We start from the raw sequence: 17,816 nt of genomic DNA on the forward strand, positions 1-17,816 counted from the left end.
ACCAGCCAAACCAAACATGGAGGAGACTTATTTGCCTCAACTCCAAAATCCTATTTGCCTTAGCTCTGGCAATCAGACCCACCCAGGGACATGGAGCAGAACTCAAAATTAACCCCAGGAGCACCCAGTCTTCAAAAAGTTCAGTCAGGTAGAATTCTTTCCAATCATATCTAGTGATGTCTCAGGGAAATCCTCATTGGACAGAATATTGTAATTGTCACTCAAGTGGGGCTGAGGCCTCAAGATACCTCCCCACGAGCAGGGTCATCTTGTAGGAGTGATTTGTGTCCAGGGTGTGATCTACATGACATAAATAACTGATGCATGTTTACCCAATCAGGAGGTGATTTATATGAGTGAAAAATCCCAATTCAGAACCAATGCAACAGCATGTTCATGTTATCTAATATCATCTCACAGGCAATGCTTCTTGATGACGTCTATTCACACATTCAGCAGAGGGGCAACCAAATTATGAACATGCATGGATAAATCAGTCAGATCTTTACTAGAGGCGGGCACGAACCTAAAAAATGGCAGTTCGTTCGGTTTATGGTCCATCACGGTTCACAAACCATGAACTTTTACAAACTTGCTCAGGTTCATGAATTGGTTTGTTCGGTTCGTGAAAACATCATTTCCTGGTCAGCAGAAAGTCTGCAAAGAGCCTATCCCCCCCATTGCCTAGGAAACTGATTAATCAGTGCCAGTCTGTACAGTGACAAACGGAAATATGAACTAAACGAACCAGGCTAAAATTCATCATGGCTAGTTAGATATGAGCTCCCACGAACTGCCAGTTCATGAACCACAAACTGGCCCAGTTGATGACAAACTTTGGTTCATAATTCGCTTTGTGGCCATCTCTACTCCTTACCATTTGTGGAAGCTTTGAGACTACCTCGAATTCCAACCACGTAAAGGATTTTTTTGTGGGGGATGTTCCATCATTCAGCATCCAGATCTGCCACATGCCACAGAGATTTTGCAGAACTTGCACAAAATGGCACTCCTGGTGCGTGCTCACCCGGGTGCCGCCATTTGCCCTCTTGCATGGAGGGAGAGAAAGCCAGCTTCCTTGGCATCCAGGTGCTTGGTGGGGGTGTGGCCTGGCCTGTTTTAAGGCTGGCCTGCCTTCCCTCTGATGCAGTTCTCCTTGCAAGCTCAACCCGCCCTCCTTGCCCTATGTTACTGCAGTACAGGAGTAGCCAGTTGCTGGTTTTCAGGGCCAGGTAGGAATTTTTTTGCCTCTCGCCGGATTGGCCATTGGTGAGGGGTGTTTTTCGCCTTCCTTGTACTGCTAGTTTAGGTTGGTGCATTGACTTCCTGGTTGTCATGTTCATGGCAGGTTAGTTTGGGTAGGCAGAGCAGGCCGGTGAGCACCCGGTGGCACCTCCCCATTGGTGGGGAATGGGAGTCTGTCTCAGATTGGCTGGTGGGCTTTACAGCTGCCAGCTGAGAGGGCAGACAGCCCTTGGGATCCCCTGGAAAAGGCCTTCCCTCAGGCTTTACGGCTGGGGTGTATGGCGCTTTAAAGGGGGGAACCATTCACCTGGCTGACTGGTTTACAGCCATGCATTGGATGGCTTGCACCTGGGGCAGGGGGTGCTCACCCAAGCAGGTCAAGGAGTAGGTCCAGGTGACCCCTTGTCTCGACCTGTACCGCTAGTTTACCCTTGCCATTATTAAGTTCTTACAAAGTTCTAGGTATCGTTGGTCAATAAATGGCCCTGTTTTCACCCAAGCGTTGTGTACATCTCTTCATTCCAAATGGGAGGGTAAACTGTTCCACAAATTGGTTTGCTCCATGGTGTGGAAAAACTGCATCTGTATTGAGAAGCACTAGTTGTCAATAGTCTCCAGTGGGTAAAGCCTCTATGTAGTTTAAAACATATCCATCATCTGTTGCCTGTTTATGACAATGGAACATAACGCTGATTAGTTTCTGAAGTGATACTGCAGCCACCCCTTTTTGGCTAAGTCCCACACCATGGTACTAAAGACTACTAGACACATGGAACTTAATGGGTAGATCCACTGAAGCCATTCCTTCTCACATCACAGAACCCAAGGAGGCATGTTTCTGACACAAGAACAGTCTACATCTGTGATTCATAATAAGCAAGCACTTTGAGGCATCTGAGGATAAAGGGAGGTTTCTTAAGTCTTCTGCTCACTGGCTGGTGGATGGAGGTTCGGCGAGAGCTCCTTTGGTGCTGTGCAGCTTCAGCTAAACCTGTAATAGATGTACAGACTGTAGGTGGGGAAGGAGAAGACTCAGAATCTCTGTGTCCAGGTTTTCTGTGCAGGATAGGACAAACAAGGCCAGAAGTGATGTTGTCTGAATTTAGAGCCCGGGTAAGATTGCCCAGAATGCCTACTAGTGGTAAACCACACTAAGGGGAGAGAAGCGTTCATCATTATACAGATCAAGTCACTGATAAAAAGTTAGTTTAACCAATTCATTGGTATCATATTTCTTCATTTGGAGGTGTAGGGGCAAATGATGTATATGGTATGTATTAATACTTGATGAATTGGGTGTAGAAATAGATGGGTACATGACAAAGGCGTAAAGGGAAAGGAATGTATTATCAATACTGGCAGCAATAATGAGCTGACAGACTTAAACAGTTCACAATGACAGCATCCTGAAACAAGAGATAAGACAGGACATGTTCATCCATCACTGCTAAAGAGGCTTTTCTCCCTCAAGGATCACTTGCCCAGACGTATGACTGTGATCTTTAACAAAACTGCTAAGGGAAATCTTGGGTGGGTTAAGACAAGAGAAGTTTAGAGCATTACCATTGCGGGAGGGACACCAGTGGTCACTGACATTTTTTAACCAGGCATTTTACTAGTCTAAAAAGAAGCTCTAATTATTTAAATGAAAATTTTAAAAGCCCTGTTTTTGAAATTCTTAGGTGGGACAAATCAGTGTTCTAGGTGGGGGGGGGGCAGCTACTTGCCTCACTCTGGCTATGGCCTTGATGTGGATTGTTGCAAATCTCTGGTCCGAGAAGATATTGGCTCCAACTTGCTAGAACCGGAGGGAAAAAGAACTTTCCATGTGCAAAAACTGGCACTACCCTGTGCCAGTTGTTCTGGTAATGGCAGATAGACATGCCCCCATCTGCAATGCAGTTAAAATAAGGCTGTGTCCTGGTGAGAAATCCATTATCTAGATACTAGGGCCCTTTTCACACTACATACCTACTTCCAGAATATCGTAAAATACAGCGCAAAAAACGTGGAAGATAGCGTCTTCTCACAAGAGTTTTGTGTGATGTCGCTATCTTCCGTGTTTTTTGCATTGCATTTGGAGATGTTCTGGAAGCAGGTATGTAGTGTGAAAAGTGCCCAGCTGAGTATTTCAGTGACTGCTTCTATGACCTATATGCATTATGCAACTTTCTGGTTTTTCAGGCCTCCTTGGTTTTGTGTCAAGTAACCAAAGCCAACGTTAGTCCAGGCAACTGCCCTGGGCAGGAAACTCCCCGGAGTTTCAGGGCTATACCAATCCTTTTATGCTCATTTAATACATGTGAAAAATATGCCATCCATTCTTCAGTTGACTTAAAGAAAAACACACAGCATTGTAGGAGAGGCAGAGAAACTGAACTTAACCTAGAGCAGAATAATTTGGAGCAAAAATAAATAAATAAACATTATATATTGTACATCCTTTATGTATTGCTGATTTACTGGCACACAAATTCTGCTGGAAAAAAACTGGGGAAATTCAAAGTAAAAATTTGTCATGCAGAAAAAAGAAAAGGGCCCAAAACTATAGAATTACTGACCCGATTCATAGAAAAGCAACAAAATGGAGGGTTTGTTGTTCATTTGGAGCATCCATCTGCCACTCTCCTCTTACCTATTAATTTTTATCCCACCCTTTGCTTTCTTCTTTTCTCCTAACAACAATCCCATGAGGGAAGTTGGGCTGGAAAAGAGTGACTGATCCAAGGTTTCATTCTAAGTTTCATGGCAGAGCAGGGATTTGAACTGGAGTTTCTCGTTCCTAGTCTGACATTTTAACTACTGCACCACACTGGCAGTAAACTGGCCGTTGACCAGTTCACAATGCAAAGGTGATACTTAGAGATAAAAAGCAAGATTATTCCAATTGATATCACCAATACCAGCCACAATTCAAGGGCAAGCAGCAACATAATTCAACATTTAAAACTGTGAACCAATTCCTAGTGTGTTTATGCTCTACATGAGAAGAGGATGCATTATGAACAGGTATAGTTCAGTTGTTGAACACATGATTTGTAAGGATTCAAGCATTCACTGCTATATGTGCATAGGTTCTTCCATGTATTCAGGAACCCCATAAATAGCAACCTCCACACACAGATTGCAATCCCACACATTGTTACACTCTTCTAAGTCCACTGAAGTCAATGATCTTAGAAGGGTTTAACTCTGTTTAGGATTTCACTAAGAGAACACTACGAGCATCAGATCTGTTGAGGCCTTCCAATGAATATGAGAAGGTCAACAGGGGTGAACCTACTTCACTTATTCAACATTCACTGTACATGTCCTTGAAGGTCTGAACGAGAATGGAGCTGCAGCATCCTTCTGCAGCAGACTAATCTCATTTTGTTTCCTTAACAAATATTCTTTTTCCTTCTTAAAATATCACTCCTCTTTAGACCACTAAGGTTGTCTGAGGCCACACAAGTGCATCATTGTTTACTATTATTGAGAGAAGATTTCTTATGCAAGTACTAACTTGAAATATGTTGGAAAAGCAAACTCTAAATCATTTCCAGTTTCCTCTTCTTCTTAATTGGTGTTTTCTCTCCTTTAGAACCATTGGCTCACATTAATAATTTGACATGTTGAGACCTTAACCCCCAATCTATAGAATGTATTTTATCTTCCAGCTCTGTTCTTTCCCTCATTGTATAATTCAAAATAACGATAAAGGCTTCTGGTTGGGGCCGATGAGTCTGCAGAAAAGGAGTCGAAATACAAAACGTTGGTGCTTCAAATATGATTTTAATTTGCATGCTGTTATCAAAGATTATTAGACAGGGTTATTAGACAGGGTTTCATACTGGAGGCTGTTCTTATTTTTGTCTAGAATAAGGAGAGTCACATGTTCCTCATCTATCCTCCACGTGCACGTTTTTTTTTTTGCAGGTACAAGGAATTTTTTTTTATTATTTTGCAGGTACAAGAGGTAGAAAGGCTGCAGTTTCAAGATGTTCAATGAAAGAAAGGTAAACCTCAGTATTATCAGAACATTTGATAACACCCACTTCAAAGCACTAGATGATCTTAGGGATTCCCAGTGGGGATTTGAATCCAGTTTGCCCAGAGTGTAGCCTGACGGTCGAGTTCTACCATCCTATATGTATTTTAAAAAGTATTCAGTGCCAAAAAAGTAGGAAAGCCTGCTTGCTGTTTCTCTGTGACAGTTTGGATGTTTCTTCCCCAGATAATGTATAAATTGCATGAAGTTCTGAATAAGAGATTTGTTTTTACAAGACAAGGCAAGCATGCATTTAGCAGGAAAGCATCTATATTCATTCAGCCTGCAATACTAAGTGTTGTCTGAATTGCATTAATCAAAGTAGATTATTGAAGCTAGATAATTAACTTCTCAACAGATATGAATTAGCATACAATACATGGGAATTGTACATGAACCGGTTAATATTTAGTGGGGTACTCACCTATGCATGCCCCAAAATTACAACACTAATGAAAGATGGCAGTAGACAGAAGCAGAATTAATTCAGCAAGACATCAGAAATCTTGCAGATACTTGACTAGTGTAGCTTTGAGGCAAAATATTTATGCAACCAATAGATCTGAGGGTTGCCATGAAACAGCAAGATTCTTCAGTCTAGAGATACTTTTTGCAAAAACATTTGATAGACAAAACACATTTGAAGATACCTTGTTTGACAGCCGCAATCACCCATGAGCACTTGGGGCATTTCACTGGATCTATCTAGCTGTGGTTGTGGAGTTCCTTTCCCTTGCTTTTGCATTTGTGCAGTCGGTGAGATTGATTTCCCTCCCCCCAAGTCGGAATAAAGAGGCAGACAAAAGGCTTGGGTACTAATGGGCCACTTTTATTTGACAACAACATAAACTCTAACATGGCAAGGGCCTAACTAGCAGTACAGGTCAGGGCCTGGGGTCACCCCTGGACCTCTGCTCTGACCTGTCCGGGTGAGCCTTGCTGCCCCTGGAGCAAGCCATCCATGTGCATAGTTGGGACCTGGCTGGCCAGGTGAAGTAATTCCACCTCTTAAAGCTCCACCACCCAGCTATGAAGCTGGGAGAGTACTGATTTGACCAGGGGTTCTTCACCAGGCAGTCTGTCTTTGCTACTGGGCCATGAAGCAGCCAGCCACTCCTGACAGACCCCAATTCCCCACCAATGGGGATATGCCAAAGGTGCTCACCAGCCCACTGACTTTTCCCAAACTCTATCCTGCCACTAACAACCTATTTGCAGCTCTGCCTTGAACCAGTTACCATGACCCCTGCACGCAGTACAAGGCGGGACAAAAAGCACCTCTCCCCAATGCCCAATAGGGGGAAAGGGAAAAAAATTCCTACTTGGCCCCAGCAACCAGCAGCTGGTGAAACCTGCAGTGCTACAGGGTGAGTGGGTGGGCCAAGCATAAGGTGGTCACTGAAGGGGCAGGAGGTAAAGCCGCCTTTTAAGACATTCAGCTCCACCCCACCTCTTGAATGTCCAGATGGCTGGAGGTGTGCCTTGCTGCTTTCCCCTTCTGGGGTGGCAAAGGTGACACACACACACACACACACCCAGCCAGGTCTGTGGGCTGGGAAGGGCTGAATTCTCCCTGGGGTCATGGATGGTTGGGTCACACCATTAAATGATGTGAAGTGGGAACTATGGCTCCCTCCCAGGCTGTGTAAAAATGTGCATGTGTAAAAAGATGTTAATACAGAGTTAAGCACTGAACAAGGCTTTAAAAAATACAGTGTGTATAATTATCAGCTGACATATTTGCTCACTGATATCCTTGGCAGCCAAGTGGTGCACAGTGAACAGTTTGCAGGGGAGGGGAAAGAGGAAGTATGACTCTATTGGGCTGTGAGAGGAAACGCTGCCAATCGCGCTGTATCACAGGAATCCTTGAAAAGTAACATGATGAATATGCTCAAACTCTTCATGAGCAACAACCTGATGAATGACTAATGCCACATTGTTAACAACCAGAGAACAGACGGACAACCAGATGAACAGATGGTGGTGATTAGAGCACCCCTATTTCAGTCTCATATATGAAGATCCCTTATAGAATGTCAGACCATTGGTCCATCAGGCACAGTGCTATCGATTTTGATTAGAGGGGGTTCTCTAGAGTGTGGGCCAGTCTCATTCTCTTTCTAGCCTATTTCATAGGTTTGTTAGGAAGTTTAAGTGGAGGAGGAAAGAAGCATTTGAAGATAACAATGTGGTCAATAATTTTCTTCAGGCAAGGTTTTTTTAATTTTTTTAAAATCTGCAGGAATAATCAAACATGTATTTGGAAGTGTTACAAACCAGAACTGAAAAACAGAGGTCAGTAGTACTGATTCATTGCCATATATGCTCCCCTGTCCCATCAAAAAATTACTCTGATTCATTAATACAGACTACCAAATCAATGTGCAGGCCAAGAATCTGCTCAAGAGGCTAGAGGCTCAAGTCAAGGCTTATGTTTTTGGTACAGCTGTCCATGCCCTGACCTAGATTGCCCAGGATAGCCCAATCTTATCAAATCTCAGAAGCTAAACAGGGTCGGCCCTGGTTAGGAATTGAATGGGAGACCACCAGGGTAGCTAGGCAGAGGCAGACAATGGCAGACCACTGCTGTTCATCTCTTGCCTTGAAAATCCTATGAGGTCGCTGTAAGTCAGCTGCAAACTCATGACACTTTACACACACACACACACACACACACACACACACACGGCTGCCATTGCAAAATCTCTCTCCTCATGGCTGGCAAGGGACCTAGCCGAGAGAAGTGGGTTAACGCCAAGCTATTTCGGAGCTAGAAGGCTAACATACTTTTACAAGTATGCCATGGCTGAAGGAGTAATATTCCAATACAACTCCTGGAAGCCCTGATGTCAACTGACTAGATGTTTGCTGGCTGTCCAAAGCACCGTAGTTGTGGACATCAGTTTAGTCATCACTCTATTTTACATCTTTATTTACGGAGACCGCTTGGGCTTCAATTTACAAGTCATTTAACTATTCTGTTACAAAACTTTGGTTGTTTATCTCAGTGCACTTCCACTGCCACGTATTATTTTAACAAGGTAAGTAAAGAATAAGAAGAAGAAAGACGGTGTTTACAAGGATGATGATGAAATAAACCACCAAATAGTCTTTTGCCAATAGAGGAGGGGAGAGGATCCAATTGTTGTTAAATTTTTGTGTATCAGAGAGAGAAAGAGAGCGTGAGAGGGCTGATTTATTTCTTCAATAACTTTTCACAGATGTAAGGGTCTAAGGAACAAAACAGTTAAAAGATCATTCTGTAGGTGCTGAAGTATAAATATGGTAAAACTCTGAGCTCAAGTTGTAACTCTCCTTTTTAATGGGCTTTTCACTTTTAGATGGAACTGTTGTTTTATCTCCCTCCATAAAAATGTGATAAAATATCCATCACTTCAGAAGGGACCTACGTCAGGGCTTTGTTGCATTCAATGTTTCTACTGGGCACCAGGAGAACAATATCAAATAGACAGGAGTTATTGGCAACAAACAAAGCATTTCCAAGACCATAGGTGTAGTTGATTTAGCACATGATCGTGAACAGTAACAGGCATTAGAAAGCATAAATGATATGAAACATTCCACTATATAAAAAACATCTGTTAGATTTTTTTAAAAAAAACCTTAGTTTATTTTAAATGCATATAATGTTTCCCTGTTTCACATTAAATCGATGCACTGACTGCTCAGGTCAAACTCAAGCAAAGGTGTCCATCTATACAACCCAGCTGCCCTGAAAAATATTATTTTTGTTTCTGAGTAATGAAAATGCCTGTGATGGTTCTCCAAATGAGAAGACATAGCTAGTCTTAAAAGGTGGATTTTTTTAAAAAAAGATATTGCTAATTTTGTGGAAACTCAGAATTGATTTGAAAGTTTGAGAGCGGGACCACAAGTGACGCCTGACACAGGTTGGACACTAGTCAGCTTCCCTCAAGTTTTGATGGGAAATGTAGGCATCCTGGTCTTGCAGCTTGGCTCTCTGACTGCTGTCCAATGGACTTTTCAACTGTCACTTGTCCAACATTCCGCCAAGCTGCCTACATTTCCCATCAAAACTTGAGGGAAGCTGGCAAGTGCCCAACCTGTGGCAGGCGTCACTTGTGGTCCCGCTCTGAGTTTCCTTTATGGTCTCTCCACACTCAGAATGAAAATGAAGTTACCCGTTTCCCCAGCTTCATTATACAAATTTGATAGAAATGTGGCTCCTAAAAACTGAGGCCTTTTTTGCAACAATTTCATATAAAGGGTGTAAAAAGGGCATAAAATTGTGTAAAAATGGTACCAAAGAAAGAAACAAAAATTGAAAACTTGCCAAAGAAACTAAGCTGGATGATAATGGCTTTTCCAATCATGCACAAAATTTAAAAGAAATTAATACACACATATACACATGCACGTACTTTTTTGTGTACATGTGCCAGAAATCTTCCTATTCTAAAAAGAAGGGTCTTCTCTTTACAGAAAGAGTCATAGTCAGGAGTGGGGTGGGGAAATCTATTTTTAAGTTTTGGCAGAACAAAATAATGGCCCAGATGGGGTGGTTTAAACATGGGCCCTATCCTGTCTATAGCCCTGCCTCTGGTTATGAAAGATTTGTTGAAATTTAAGGTGTCTTTCAGTGCATTCCTGTGAAGAGATATGTGAGTCTAACTGTGTTTACTACTATGGGTTTAGACTGAAGTAACTCTGCCTAGGATACACTGTGTGTGTGTGTCCTTTTAGCATGGCCTTCATTAGAATGCATACTATCAGAAGTATCTTTCATGTTAACAGAGTTATTTCTAGATTCAAAGTTATCTGTGTAGCAACTTCCAAGTCACTAATGGACATAACATATAATATGTGTCCTCTGAATATACATAATTCCAGCAGCTGGAGAAACTTCTCACAAGCTTTCTGTATAGCCTAGTGCTATCCAACAGGGTGTACATAGGTGCCATTCCACCCAGTGATTTTCCAGGTACTTACATGTTTCATCTCCAAAGCATTTCTTCTCCTAAGCAAAGAGCCTGTCTTGTCTTCCTCCACTTCATTGGAGTAGAAAGATTCAGAAGATCCCAGAAGGAACCACTTTTGTGTTTACAGGAAGTGCCCATTTGGAAACAGCTGCTTCTATCAAAGTAGGATACTTTAATCTTGTAAGAGTTTGTGATTAGACCACCCCCCTCCCCCAGAAGCCATTTTGTTGTGGCACCCATTTGCTTTCTCAAAATACTAGAAGTGCACTAGTTCAACAAGGTTGGGAACCCCTGCTGTAGCCTATGTAGAAATAAATATGGGCAAGTGTTAGAAAAAACACTTTCCAGTATTAATTTAGTGAGGTAATGTAAATGGTGAAATGGAAGGTGGCATGTTATAGCCCAGTCTCATCAGAACTCAGTAGCTAAGCAAATTCAGTACTTGGACAACTTGTACAACCAAGGACAACTCTACAAAGGAAGGTGATGGCAAACCATCTTTGCTTCTTACTTGCCTTGAAAGTCCCTGTTGGGGCCACTGTAAGTCAGTCACAACTTGATGACATGTAAGTACATAATGTGAGTGGTAGTGATGCTGAACTATGACTATAAAGACAACATTCAAATCCCCATTGAGCTCATGGATAGAGTCACACTGTCCCTATCTAAACTAGTTCACAGGGCTGTCGTAAAATAAAAATGAAGGAATGAAAATCCACTTAAACCTGAACTCTCTGGAGGCATATATGGATAAAAATGTGGTAGATTAAATTAGAAGTTCTGGATTCACTACAGAGCCCTTATTTAGAGATTGATGTCACTGATAATAATAACAACAGCAACAACAACATTTGATTTACATACTGCCCTTCAGGATGACTTAACACCCACTCAGGGAGGTTTACAAAGTACATCATTATTATCCCCACAACAATAACCACCCTGTGAAGTGAGTGGGGCTGAAAGAGCTCCTAGAAGCTGTGATTGACCCAAGGTCACCCAGCTGGCTTCAAGTGAAGGAGTGAGGAATCAAACCCAGTTTTCCAGATTAGAGTCCTGCACTCTTAACCACTATGCCAAACTGGCTTCCTATAACTCTCTCGACAAATTGAAAACATTATCCTTCCTTCCTTCCTTCCTTCCTTCCTTCCTTCCTTCCTTCCTTTCTCAGACCTATATGCCTTAAGTAGTATTTATCAAACATGGCTGGGAATATGAGGAGGAAACGAAGCATTCAGGTTAGAGAAGGTCAAAACACAAGCTACAAAAAAGCCGACTTCCTGTGAGTTGCCCAAATTCTCATGGCCTGAACTAAAAATTTAGCTAAAATAAGTAAATTTTCTCCTCTTGGCTCTACTAGTAATTTAGGGATGAAAATGTCTACTGTAGACTCTGCCCTTTGTAATATCAAGGGTTCAATCCATTTCTGCCTCATCTTGTTGTACCAAGGACATTCAAATAAAACATGACTTACAACACCCATGTGGGGCAGGGGATATAGAGAGATCCAGTCTTCAGATTGAGGCTATTTGATTGGGAGTTTTTAAAAACTCTTCTGCCCCTGCAGTTTTGCCACAAGACATTCCCACAAGATGGACAAAAAAAGGTGTCTGTATTTTTCTTTTCTTTTCAGGGTTAATTCCAGCATGGGAAAGGATGTCACTTGCATTCAATGAGACTATACAAAGGCGGAAAAGGTAACCACCCACCTAGACTGGGGCCCCTCACAACCAGTATCTCTTTTTTTAAAAATGGAAAGATCTAATCCCAGTTCTACCTTCATCATGTCTAGTCATACCACTAATGTAATCAGCTGAGATCATACTGAGAGCATTGTTGTCCAAATATATGGTAACTTCAGTGAAAAAAGGAATAAAATTGGTGTATCAGTGTGAAGAGTTCAGTGGCTATTACCTGCCTCGTTAGTTCTCAACTTTAAGGCAAGGACAACTTTGCGAGAGAAAAAACCCAGCCTGATAGAAAGAGATCAGGAGTCATTTATTTATAAAGCTCCTAAGTACTGTCTGGAGGGAAAACAGAAACTTTCAGCACACCAACCGAAGCAGCCCTGGACTCCTGGGGGACGTGCATATCAGAAAGTTCCCAGAGCCTTGAAAGATGACATCTGAGATTGAGCCTTCAATTGAAAATGGAACTGAAGGCTATGCTCTTCTTTAAGTGAACTTTCCTGAATATCTTCAGCAATTTTTAAACCATAAAAAAAGCTCCCAAAGAGCATTTGTTTTCATGGCCTTTTCATCTGCTGTTTTGTCCGCGGTTTCAGTTGACACCATAAAACATTTCACCCAAGGGCATGGGCAGAGAACTAAAGCTGCGGAGAATTATATACTACCTTTGGTGGCCTTGACTGAGGGATAAGTGACCATCTTTGAAAGACATATGCCCCCTTCTGAGTACAACTCTAGAAGATGGGTTCATCTAGGCAAAACTACGACAAGACTAAAAAGAGTGTTAGAGTGGTTTAAAGATTCAGACTAGGACCACAGAGACTTGCAGTGTAATCCTGAACAGAGTTGCATCCTTCTAAGTCCATTGACTTCAATGGACTTAGAAAGGTGTTAACTTTGTTTAGAATAATCCTAAACAAAGATAATGGGCTTAGAAGGAAGCAACACTGCTTAGAATTTTACTAGGCTCAAATCTTCACTCAACCATGAAGCATGGTAGGTGACCTTGGTACTTTTCACAGGTCTTTTGTGAAGAAAAGTGAGATAAGTGTGATAGAGGGTATTGCACCCATATGGGTGAGGATAGCTCCTTCAAATAGAAGCCTCAAAGTCCAAACAAAAATATTCAATTTGATTCACTCTTGGACTTGTAGATTAGATGTAAAAATGTATAGTTTCGATGACTGACATATACAGTTTAATTAATATATATGCTTAATGAATAATGCCAATTATTATGTGGAAATAGGGGAGAAATCACAGGTTCAAGGGAAAAATGAAATTAAAACATGGATGGGGGTTTGAAACAAATGCTATGAGAAATGTGATATCATCTCTGGCTGTTTTCACATGGATTTCGAGCTATGGAACATCACGCTGAGCTCCCGGAACAACAGCGTCTTCCTGGTGTAATTTTGTACAAGAACAGTAGTTCTCGCGCAAAATCGCGCCAGGAAGATGCTGTTATTCCGGGAGCTCGGCACAATGTTCCATGGCTGGTAAGCCATGTGAAAACGGCCCCTATGGCCCAATGATGGCCACTTTACAAAGTCACTCAATCAATTCTATGGTTGCAGATACGTTAGATCCCTAGGCTGGTGCTTGTGGAACTAGAAAAAGTGGAGCTCTACATTTGGTCTTTATCTTCCAGTCCCTTATCATCTTCCTGAGAGTATTTAAGGCATTTCGGGCTCTCTGACTGCATGACATCCTCCCCATCCCCAAGTTACAGCTGCAGGAAGAATGCTCTTCAGCCAGATGGACCCAGTATCTCCCCAAGGTGGTGAGAAGCAGATTGAACAGATTCTGCCTGTGGCCTAAAATTGCCTCTAGTAGATATTGATTCAGAGGAGTTAGCCATGTTAGTCTGTAGTTGCAAAATAGTAAAGAGTCCAGTAGCACCCTTAAGACTAACCAATTTAATTGTAGCATAAGCTTTTGAGAACCACAGCTCTCTTCGTCAGATTCATCTTAAAGGTGCTAGTGGACTCTTTACTATCTAGTGGATATTTCATCCCTTTCATTTCATCTTAAAATATAACTTTGCCAGCATATAGATTATTGTAAAGACACCATAAGAACCAGAATATTCTGAACTAAGAGAAATTGACCAGTGAAAATTATACCCTGAACTTTTCACTGTTGAGGAAAGAGGAAGTGAAGTTGTGCATATATATATATATTTATTGATTGCCCTGCATATGAGTTGACATCAAGGTATCAGAATTCTACAGAAGCATATCAAATATCATGCACTGGAAGTCCACTTTGAAAATATAAATAGAGAAAGCAATGAATGACTTTCCCCCTCTGCTTCTCATTTTTCTTCTCTTGCTCTTACAATAAAAGAAGTTTCAAAGTACAGTTTGGCTCAATTCCAGTATCGAATAATAGGCTTGATTATAAGGTTCAAAACCAAGATCAATGCAGTTCTTTAAAGCTAACCTCACATTCAGACATGCAGCCTTGGATGGTGTGGATTGATTCAATCTACATGTCTTTCACCGTGACTTCCATTGTAGGTTTTCATTTGGTCATAAAAGGCCATCGGGGGGTGGGTGGGGTTTGTTAGAATATGAGATTCAAATGATGCTTGTTGGATTTAGGACTTTCCCCTCCTTTTTTAAAAAGCTATCATCAAATATTTCCTCTTTTCTAGATTTCACTTTGATTTTTTTTGCTTTCTTGTACATCAAATAAATGTCTTAATTTTACTGATTGATTCAGTCCAATAAATGTTCATTTGTATGCCACTATGAGCAGCTTTGAACATTCGATGAGAAAGGGAAACTTGATTCTGCTGGTGTACCACGTCTCCACATTTGGATGACATTTTCAGAGCAAATAAGGATTGTGAAGAAGCTTGCACATTGGCATAAATTAATAATGTCTAATTAATATCTGCAGCCAAAGCTTGGGTTTGATCAAATCAAAACAGCAAATTAAGGTCCCTCTCCAACTGTGTGATAACGATAATTCTTAGTGTTTGTGCTGACAGACAATGTGGGGTAGTGATTATCATGTCAAGATGAGATCTGGGTTTGAGTCCATTCCCCATTCAGCCATGAAATGTGCTGGCTGGTTTTCTGCCAGTCACTAAGTCTCAGCCTAACCTGTACCCTACCCTGAGTCTCTGGAGGAGAAGGAATGGAATGGCAATATGATACATACAGAATATGTTGGAATATCTAACAACTGCCATGTACATTATTGTACAGAAACTAAGGGTTTTTAATAATTTTGTATCACTTTTTAGAATGGTTGTGACTAGAGATGGGCATGAACAGAAAAAAAAACCCGAACGTGATGTTTGTTGTTCACTGCCATCCATGAACAGGGACTCACGAACAACCACGAACATGGCCCTGTTCACAAACATGTGCATGGTTGGCAGTTCGTGGGGGCCAGCAGGCTCTCCTCCAGCCATCATCCAAGTTTGGTCAAGATCCCTGCTGCACCACTCCCAGAAACCTGACCGAAGCAGGCACCAGGAAAGATACCAATAATAAATAATAGCTTGGCCCCAGAGCCTGGCAGCAGCACAGGAACTTGAAGTGGTAGATCCCTACCACACCACTCCCAGAAACCTTACCTGAGCAGGCAGCAGGAAAGGTACCAGTAATAAATAATAGCTTGGCCCAGAACCTGGCAACAGCCCTGGAACTGGAAGGGGTAGATCCCTATCCCACCACACACAAGGAAAATTCAAGCTCCAATGCACTCAGTCTATCAAAATGCCAACAGCAGCTGTCTCTCCTTCTCCAAAGCCAGAACTGGGAGCCTCCTCCACCCTGGTCTTTGTTCCCTTGTAACAAATTTGGAGCTCCACACTTGAAAGGAAGACCTGCCTATCAAGCTAAATTGGGCTTAGATTGGGGTTTCCAGAGCAACAGCAGGAGTTCAGACAGAGTTCAGACAATCCCTGCCTAAGTTGCCAAGGGACTTGATTGCAGGTGCCAGACTGTCTGGCTTGACAAACAGCAATGAACGAGACTTGCAATGACCACCTGTTCATTCAGAATGGGGCCTCACAAACAGCTTGTTCACGAACAGCAGATTTGGCTGTTTGTGGCTTTTTTTGTTGTTGTTCGTATTGCTGGTCATGCCCATCTCTAGTTGTGACCTCTCCTTGCAAGCTGGGTCCTGGTCTGGTAACACTGCCCTCTAGATGGAGGTGATTTGGGGAGAGGGACAAAAGGGGCTGAACTCAAAAGAGGAGGGAGCTGAGGGTTTTTTCTCCCGTTCACCCCGTATGCATGTCAGTCAACTGATTTGCACATCAGGACCTCTACAGACCTCCACCAAAATTTCTTGTTGTTTTGCCTTTCCCAGGCACAGTTTATCATCAGGTCCTAGGGAAGAAAGACTAATTGAACCATCTAGTAGCTGGATCCCTCCAAAGTGTCCTCTCCCCCCAAAGGGAGTGGAAGTATTTTTTTTTTAATGGAAGAATTCCAGAGCAGTCAGCCTATGGGTCAATTGGAAAGGCAATTGGCAGAAGAGTGTGCATCATCTGACATAATCTTTTGTTCCCGAGTGTTTATGGGTCTTTTCTTGCTGCTGTGAGAGAAGATTGCTCCTCAATACCTGTAAGGTAATGGAGAGATTACTTCAAACATCTAGACCAGTGACATACACTCAGTGTCTTGGTAGTTCTGTGGCTGTTTTCTGCCCCAATTTTCAGGGAGATGGACAAGGGCCAACACACATGTAGCTTATTTGTGTGTGGGTGCTTTGTCCACATTTATGTAAACAGGAGGAATTGTGGCTCAATGACAGGGTGCATGATTTGCATGCAACATGTATGCAATTGAATCATAGGCATTTCCAGTTAAAGGATGTCAGATGTTAGGAAAAAATCCTTTGCCTGAGGCACTGGAAAGCCACGGTCGTTCCTGTTACGCAACAGAAATCTAGGTAGACCAATAGTCTGATTCGATATTCTGTTTAATAGGTTTGTATATTTATGTAATGAAGCAAAGTTACAGAAAATGTATCAGTTCCTTCCCAAATGTTGCTTCTTTTCCTTTTCCTTTCTCCCAATTATTAGATAAATATCATAATAAACTGAAACCCAGGGTCCAATATGGATCCTCCTTTCAATTTCAACTCTGAAAAGAAGCTGTACTGGCACTATGATTCTCTACCACCAACGCATACCATTTCATGCTTGCTTGGCCCCTTTCCCACCTAACCATGGCATTCCAAGCTTCATAACTTCCAATGTACAGAATTTATTGTTCTATAAAATTTAGCAGCTGCTTTTAAAAAATATATGTATGTGTAACTCTGTTTTACAAATAAAAACTGCTTTTTGTATTTCTATACCACTTAGAAGCACTCGCTGAGCATCATACCATTCCAGAAACAACCACTACTTATTTCTAATGACTCTCCGGAGAGCTACAGTTAGAAGCAATGTGACAAAATAAGAAAATCATATATGTGTGTTGCCTTGGAGGCTCAGAGGCCAAAATGCAGTAGAAATGTATCAAAGACCATTTAAACATATTTCCTTAGTTGGACTCAGGCAGTTCACAGTGTCCTCCTGAAAGAAGTTAGAGAGTTACACCATTGTAAGCCCACTCAGAAGAGTGCAAATCAGGGGTGCAGATCAGGTTAGGATAGTTTCAGGTGGGTAATCATGTTGGTCAGTACTAGTAGAAGAGCAACTTAGCTTAAGGTGGCACAGTTAATATGCTAAGAAACAGGAATGAGACACATCAAATCTAGATCCAGAAGAATGCAATAGAGAGGATGCCACATTGCAAATGTTTTCATCCTTGGTCTTTTCATCTTAAAAATTCTGATTGTGGGCCCAGTGTTTGGGGGGGAGGGGAAGGGAACAGCAGATGACTTGTTGGGATGTAAAAGGCCACAACTTTATAA

Source organism: Eublepharis macularius, chromosome 13, assembly GCF_028583425.1.
Source record: "Eublepharis macularius isolate TG4126 chromosome 13, MPM_Emac_v1.0, whole genome shotgun sequence".
NCBI lineage: Eukaryota > Metazoa > Chordata > Lepidosauria > Squamata > Eublepharidae > Eublepharis > Eublepharis macularius.